General features: G+C 41.5%; 1 pseudogene; it reads left to right on the top strand.

Annotated features, from left to right (window-relative positions):
• Positions 1-7,500, top strand: part of LOC135536564 (xylosyl- and glucuronyltransferase LARGE1-like) — a 240,568-nt pseudogene that overhangs the window by 197,432 nt on the left and 35,636 nt on the right.

Here is a 7,500-nt window from a genome sequence, read left to right as displayed (position 1 = left end):
TGGTATTAACTATGTGAAGACGGAAGGATCAGATGTGGTATTAACTATGAGAAGACAGAAGGATCAGATGTGGTATTAACTATGAGAAGACAGATGTGGTATTAACTATGAGAAGACAGATGTGGTATTAACTATGAGAAGACAGAGGGATCAGATATGGTATTAACTATGAGAAGACAGAAGGATCAGATGTGGTATTAACTATGAGAAGACAGATATGGTATTAACTATGAGAAGACAGATATGGTATTAACTATGAGAAGACAGATATGGTATTAACTATGAGAAGACAGATGTGGTATTAACTATGAGAAGACAGATATGGTATTAACTATGAGAAGACAGATGTGGTATTAACTATGAGAAGACAGATGTGGTATTAACTATGAGAAGACAGATGTGGTGTTAACTATGAGAAGACAGATGTGGTATTAGCTATGAGAAGACAGAAGGATCAGATATGGTATTAATTATGAGAAGACCGAAGGGTCAGATGTGGTATTAACTATGAGAAGACCGATGTGGTATTAACTATGAGAAGACCGATGTGGTATTAACTATGAGAAGACAGATGTGGTATTAACTATGAGAAGACAGATGTGGTATTAACTATGAGAAGACAGATGTGGTATTAACTATGAGAAGACAGATGTGGTATTAGCTATGAGAAGACAGATGTGGTATTAGCTATGAGAAGACAGATGTGGTATTAACTATGAGAAGACAGAAGGATCAGATATGGTATTAATTATGAGAAGACCGAAGGGTCAGATGTGGTATTAACTATGAGAAGACCGATGTGGTATTAACTATGAGAAGACCGATGTGGTATTAACTATGAGAAGACAGATGTGGTATTAACTATGAGAAGACAGATGTGGTATTAACTATGAGAAGACAGATGTGGTATTAACTATGAGAAGACAGATGTAGTATTAACTATGAGAAGACAGAAGGATCAGATGTGGTATTAACTATGAGAAGACATATGTGGTATTAACTATGAGAAGACTGATGTGGTATTAACTATGAGAAGACAGATGTGGTATTAACTATGAGAAGACAGATGTAGTATTAATTATGAGAAGACAGATGTGGTATTAACTATGAGAAGACAGGAGGATCAGATGTGGTATTAACTATGAGAAGACAGATGTAGTATTAATTATGAGAAGACAGATGTGGTATTAACTATGAGAAGACAGATGTGGTATCAACTATGAGAAGACTGATGTGGTATTAACTATGAGAAGACAGATGTGGTATTAACTATGAGAAGACAGATGTGGTATTAACTATGAGAAGACAGATGTGGTATTAACTATGAGAAGACAGAAGGATCAGATGTGGTATTAACTATGAGAAGACAGATGTGGTATTAACTATGAGAAGACAGATGTGGTATTAACTATGAGAAGACAGATGTGGTATTAACTATGAGAAGACAGATGTGGTATTAACTATGAGAAGACAGAAGGATCAGATGTGATATTAACTATGAGAAGACAGATGTGGTATTAACTATGAGAAGACAGATGTGGTATTAACTATGAGAAGACAGATGTGGTATTAACTATGAGAAGACAGAAAGATCAGATGTGGTATTAACTATGAGAAGACAGAGGGAACTATCTGCTGTGTCTCTCCAGACCCAGTGGTAATAGAGTTGGTGTTTGATCCTCATCTCTTTGCTAATTGAGCCAGTTTGTATTGAAATGTACTCCTAAGTGTCCAAACACACAAGTTATATCCCAGTGTGTAGGAAGCTGAAGCTGGGTTCTGACCATCACAACCATTAGTCTCACTGTTGTTGTCGTCCCTGAGAGAGTTACCTTATTAAAAAGTCTGGCACTATTAACGAACAATTCTTATCCTCCTCCTCTCTCCCCTCCACTACTCTCCTCTCCTCTCTCTCTCCCCTCCCTCTCACCCCCTTTCCTCTCCCTGTCCCCTCGCTCTCCTCTCTCCTCCCCCTTCCTCTCTTCTCCCCTTACTCTCGTATCTCTCCTCTCTCCTCCCCTGCTCTCCTCCTCTCCTCTCCTCTCTCCCCTCACCTGCTCTCCTCCTCTCGCCCCTCCTCCCCCCCTCCTCCTCTCCTCTCCTCTCTCCCCTCACCTGCTCTCCTCCTCTCTCCCCTCCTCCCCTCCCCTCCTCCTCTCCCCCTCTCCTCCCCCTCTCCCTCCCCCTCCCCCCTCCCCCCTCCCCGGTCCTCCCCTCCCTCCCCTCTCCCCCCCCTCCCCCTCCCCCTCCCTCCCCTCTCCTCCCCCAGCCCCCCTCCCTCCCTCCCTCCCCTCTCCTCTCCAGCTCCAGAAGACTCTGTCAGAGCTGGATGAAGATGATCCGTGTTATGAGTTCCGCCGGGAGCGTTTCACGGTTCACAGGACTCACCTCTATTTCCTTCACTACGAGTACGAACCCAGCACGGACCACACAGACGTTACACTGGTGGCACAGCTCTCCATGGACAGGTAGGAAGACAGACCTTACACAGCTCTCCATGGACAGGTAGGAAGACAGACCTTACACAGCTCTCTGTGGACAGGTAGGGAGACAGACCTTACACAGCTCTCCATGGACAGGTAGGAAGACAGACCTTACACACAGCTCTCCATGAACAGGTAGGAAGACAGACCTTACACAGCTCTCTGTGGACAGGTAGGGAGACAGACCTTACACAGCTCTCTGTGGACAGGTAGGAAGACAGACCTTACACAGCTCTCCATGGACAGGTAGGAAGACAGACCTTACACAGCTCTTTATGGACAGGTAGGAAGACAGACCTTACACACAGCTCTCCATGGACAGGTAGGAAGACAGACCTTACACAGCTCTCCATGGACAGGTAGGAAGACAGACCTTACACACAGCTCTCCATGGACAGGTAGGAAGACAGACCTTACACAGCTCTCCATGGACAGGTAGGAAGACAGACCTTACACACAGCTCTCCATGGACAGGTATGAAGACAGACCTTACACAGCTCTCCAGGGACAGGTAGGAAGACATGAGGAGGGGGAGGGAGGGGGGAGGGGGAGAGAGAGAGAGATGTTTGTTCAGGCAGTATTTCTGTAAACAAAACATAGATCTTCTAAAACAGAATCAAAGGCTGTTGTTTGAAACTGCTACAGCCGTAACCTCTGACCCTCACGGAAGTACAGGACTCTACAGCCGTCAAACTAATCTGACAGCACACAGCTAGGTCTGTAGCAGCTGTACCTCCAGCATTTTAATCTGTAGCTGTGTCTGACTGTCTGTGTGTCGGTACGTGCGTGTGTACGTGCGTGTGTGCGTGCGTGCGTAGGTGCACGTGTGAGTGACACAGTTGTGAGTGGAGCTGGAGGTCCCACTTGTCTGGAGAAGTTATGAATGTCTTTATGAGGATACTTCATTACTGATGTTTACAACAACAATGACATCATACTCTGATATAGACTGATGTTTACAACAACAACAGCAACAACAACAACAGTGACCTCATACTCTGATAGACTGATTTAACCACAGCAGTGACCTCATACTCTGAAAGAGACTGATTTAACCACAGCAGTGACATCATACTCTGATAGAGACTGATTTAACCACAGCAGTGACATCATACTCTGATAGAGACTGATTTAACCACAGTGACCTCATACTCTGATAGAGACTGATTTAACCACAGCAGTGACCTCATACTCTGATAGAGACTGATTTAACCACAGCAGTGACCTCATACTCTGATAGAGACTGATTTAACCACAGCAGTGACATCATACTCTGATAGAGACTGATTTAACCACAGCAGTGACATCATACTCTGATAGAGACTGATTTAACCACAGCAGTGACCTCGTACTCTGATAGAGACTGATTAAACCACAGCAGTGACATCATACTCTGATAGAGACCGATTTAACCACAGCAGTGACCTCATACTCTGATAGAGACCGATTTAACCACAGCAGTGACCTCATACTCTGATAGAGACTGATTTAACAACAGTGACCTCATACTCTGATAGAGACTGATTTAACCACAGCAGTGACCTCACTCTGATAGAGACTGATTTAACCACAGCAGTGACATCATACTCTGATAGAGACTGATTTAACCACAACAGTGACATCATACTCTGATAGAGACTGAATCATATGAAATGACTTGCATTGTGTCAGTTAATTAGCCTGGTCCGTCCCAACTAGCAGCCTATTCCCTACATGTTGCACTACTTTAGACCGGAGCCCTGCATTATAAACTCCATTACAGCCATCACTGCATTATAAACCCCATTACAGCCATCACTGCATTATAAACTCAACTCCATTACAGCCATCATTGCATTATAAACCCCATTACAGCCATCACTGCATTATAAACCCCATTACAGCCATCACTGCATTATAAACTCCATTACAGCCATCACTGCATTATAAACTCCATTACAGCCATCACTGCATTATAAACTCCATTACAGCCATCACTGCATTATAAACTCAACTCCATTACAGCCATCACTGCATTATAAACTCAACTGCATTATAAACGCCATTACAGCCATCACTGCATTATAAACCCCATTACAGCCATCACTGCATTATAAACTCAACTCCATTACAGCCATCACTGCATTATAAACTCCATTACAGCCATCACTGCATTATAAACTCCATTACAGCCATCACTGCATTATCAACTCAACTCCATTACAGCCATCACTGCATTATAAACTCCATTACAGCCATCACTGCATTATAAACTCCATTACAGCCATCACTGCATTATAAACTCCATTACAGCCATCACTGCATAATAAACGCAACTCCATTACAGCCATCACTGCATTATAAACTCAACTCCATTACAGCAATAACTGCATTATAAACTCCATTACAGCCATCACTGCATTATAAACTCCATTACAGCCATCACTGCATTATAAACTCAACTCCATTACAGCCATCACTGCATTATAAACTCAACTCCATTACAGCCATCACTGCATTATAAACTCCATTACAGCCATCACTGCATTATAAACTCCATTACAGCCATCACTGCATAATAAACGCAACTCCATTACAGCCATCACTGCATTATCAACTCAACTCCATTACAGCCATAACTGCATTATAAACTCCATTACAGCCATCACTGCATTATAAACTCCATTACAGCCATCACTGCATTATAAACGCAACTCCATTACAGCCATCACTGCATTATAAACTCAACTCCATGACAGCCATCACTGCATTATAAACTCATCTCCGTTACAGCCATCACTGCATTATAAACTCAACTCCATTACAGCCATCACTGCATTATAAACTCCATGACAACCATCACTGCACTATAAACTCCATTACAGCCATCACTGCATTATAAACTCCATTACAGCCATCACTGCATTATAAACTCCATTACAGATATCACTGCACTATAAACTACATTACAGCCATCACTGCATTATAAACTCCATTACAGATATCACTGCACTATAAACTACATTACAGCCATCACTGCATTATAAACTCCATTACAGCCATCACTGCATTATAAACTACATTACAGCCATCACTGCATTATAAACTCCATTACAGCCATCACTGCATTATAAACGCAACTCCATTACAGCCATCACTGCATTATCAACTCAACTCCATTACAGCCATCACTGCAGTATAAACTCAACTCCATTACAGCCATCACTACATTATAGCCATCACTGCACTATAAACGCCATTACAGCCATCACTGCATTATAAATACCATTACAGCCATCACTTCATTATAAACTCCATTAGAGCCATCACTGCATTATAAACTCCATTACAGCCATCACTGCACTATAAACGCCATTACAGCCATCACTTCATTATAAACTCCATTACAGCCATCACTGCATTATAAACTCCATTACAGCCACCACTGCATTATAAACTCATCTCCATTACAGCCATCACTGCATTATAAACTCATCTCCATTTACAGCCATCACTGCATTATAAACTCATCTCCATTACAGCCATCACTGCATTATAAACTCATCTCCATTTACAGCCATCACTGCATTATAAACTCATCTCCATTACAGCCATCACTGCATTATAAACTCCATTACAGCCATCACTGCATTATAAACTCATCTCCATTTACAGCCATCACTGCATTATAAACTCATCTCCATTACAGCCATCACTGCATTATAAACTCATCTCCATTACAGCCATCACTGCACTATAAACTCCATTACAGCCATCACTGCATTATAAACTCCATTACAGCCACCACTGCATTATAAACTCATCTCCATTACAGCCATCACTGCATTATAAACTCATCTCCATTTACAGCCATCACTGCATTATAAACTCATCTCCATTACAGCCATCACTGCATTATAAACTCATCTCCATTTACAGCCATCACTGCATTATAAACTCATCTCCATTACAGCCATCACTGCATTATAAACTCCATTACAGCCATCACTGCATTATAAACTCATCTCCATTTACAGCCATCACTGCATTATAAACTCATCTCCATTACAGCCATCACTGCATTATAAACTCATCTCCATTACAGCCATCACTGCATTATAAACTCATCTCCATTTACAGCCATCACTGCATTATAAACTCATCTCCATTACAGCCATCACTGCATTATAAACTCCATTACAGCCATCACTGCATTATAAACTCATCTCCATTTACAGCCATCACTGCATTATAAACTCATCTCCATTACAGCCATCACTGCATTATAAACTCATCTCCATTACAGCCATCACTGCACTATAAACTCCATTACAGCCATCACTGCATTATAAACTCCATTACAGCCACCACTGCATTATAAACTCATCTCCATTACAGCCATCACTGCATTATAAACTCATCTCCATTTACAGCCATCACTGCATTATAAACTCATCTCCATTACAGCCATCACTGCATTATAAACTCCATTACAGCCATCACTGCATTATAAACTCATCTCCATTTACAGCCATCACTGCATTATAAACTCATCTCCATTACAGCAATCACTGCATTATAAACTCCATTACAGCCATCACTGCATTATAAACTTCAGGACAATTTTTTGTATTTTTTTAAAACACGGGCAGTTTGATTAAATTTTTTTTTTTAAACACATCCACGTTCAAACCGTCCACTGCAATAACAGACATGCTGGGGGTGATTAATGACATAACCACCGTTCAGTCATGTATGAATAGGATTTATTACTGCATCATAACCCCCCCTGTGTTGTTGACTGAACTATGAAACAGCATGTACTAAATTATTCTGCTATGAATTTAGGTTTTTTTTTATTAAGGAAAGATCATTGTACACTTCAGCCTCCAAACACAACATGTGTCAACAACAACAACAGCAAAAGTTAGCTTTATAATCTTCAGGGTTTTATAGGAAATATAATTGTACACTTGAGGCAGCTTAGTTTCCGGTCCAAACACAACAGTGTTCTGCATCTCAGAACCCTATTCCCTAT

The sequence above is a fragment of the Oncorhynchus masou genome, unplaced genomic scaffold (assembly GCF_036934945.1).
Source record: "Oncorhynchus masou masou isolate Uvic2021 unplaced genomic scaffold, UVic_Omas_1.1 unplaced_scaffold_634, whole genome shotgun sequence".
Lineage (NCBI taxonomy): Eukaryota > Metazoa > Chordata > Actinopteri > Salmoniformes > Salmonidae > Oncorhynchus > Oncorhynchus masou.
This window is presented reverse-complemented; position numbering and strand designations above follow the sequence as displayed.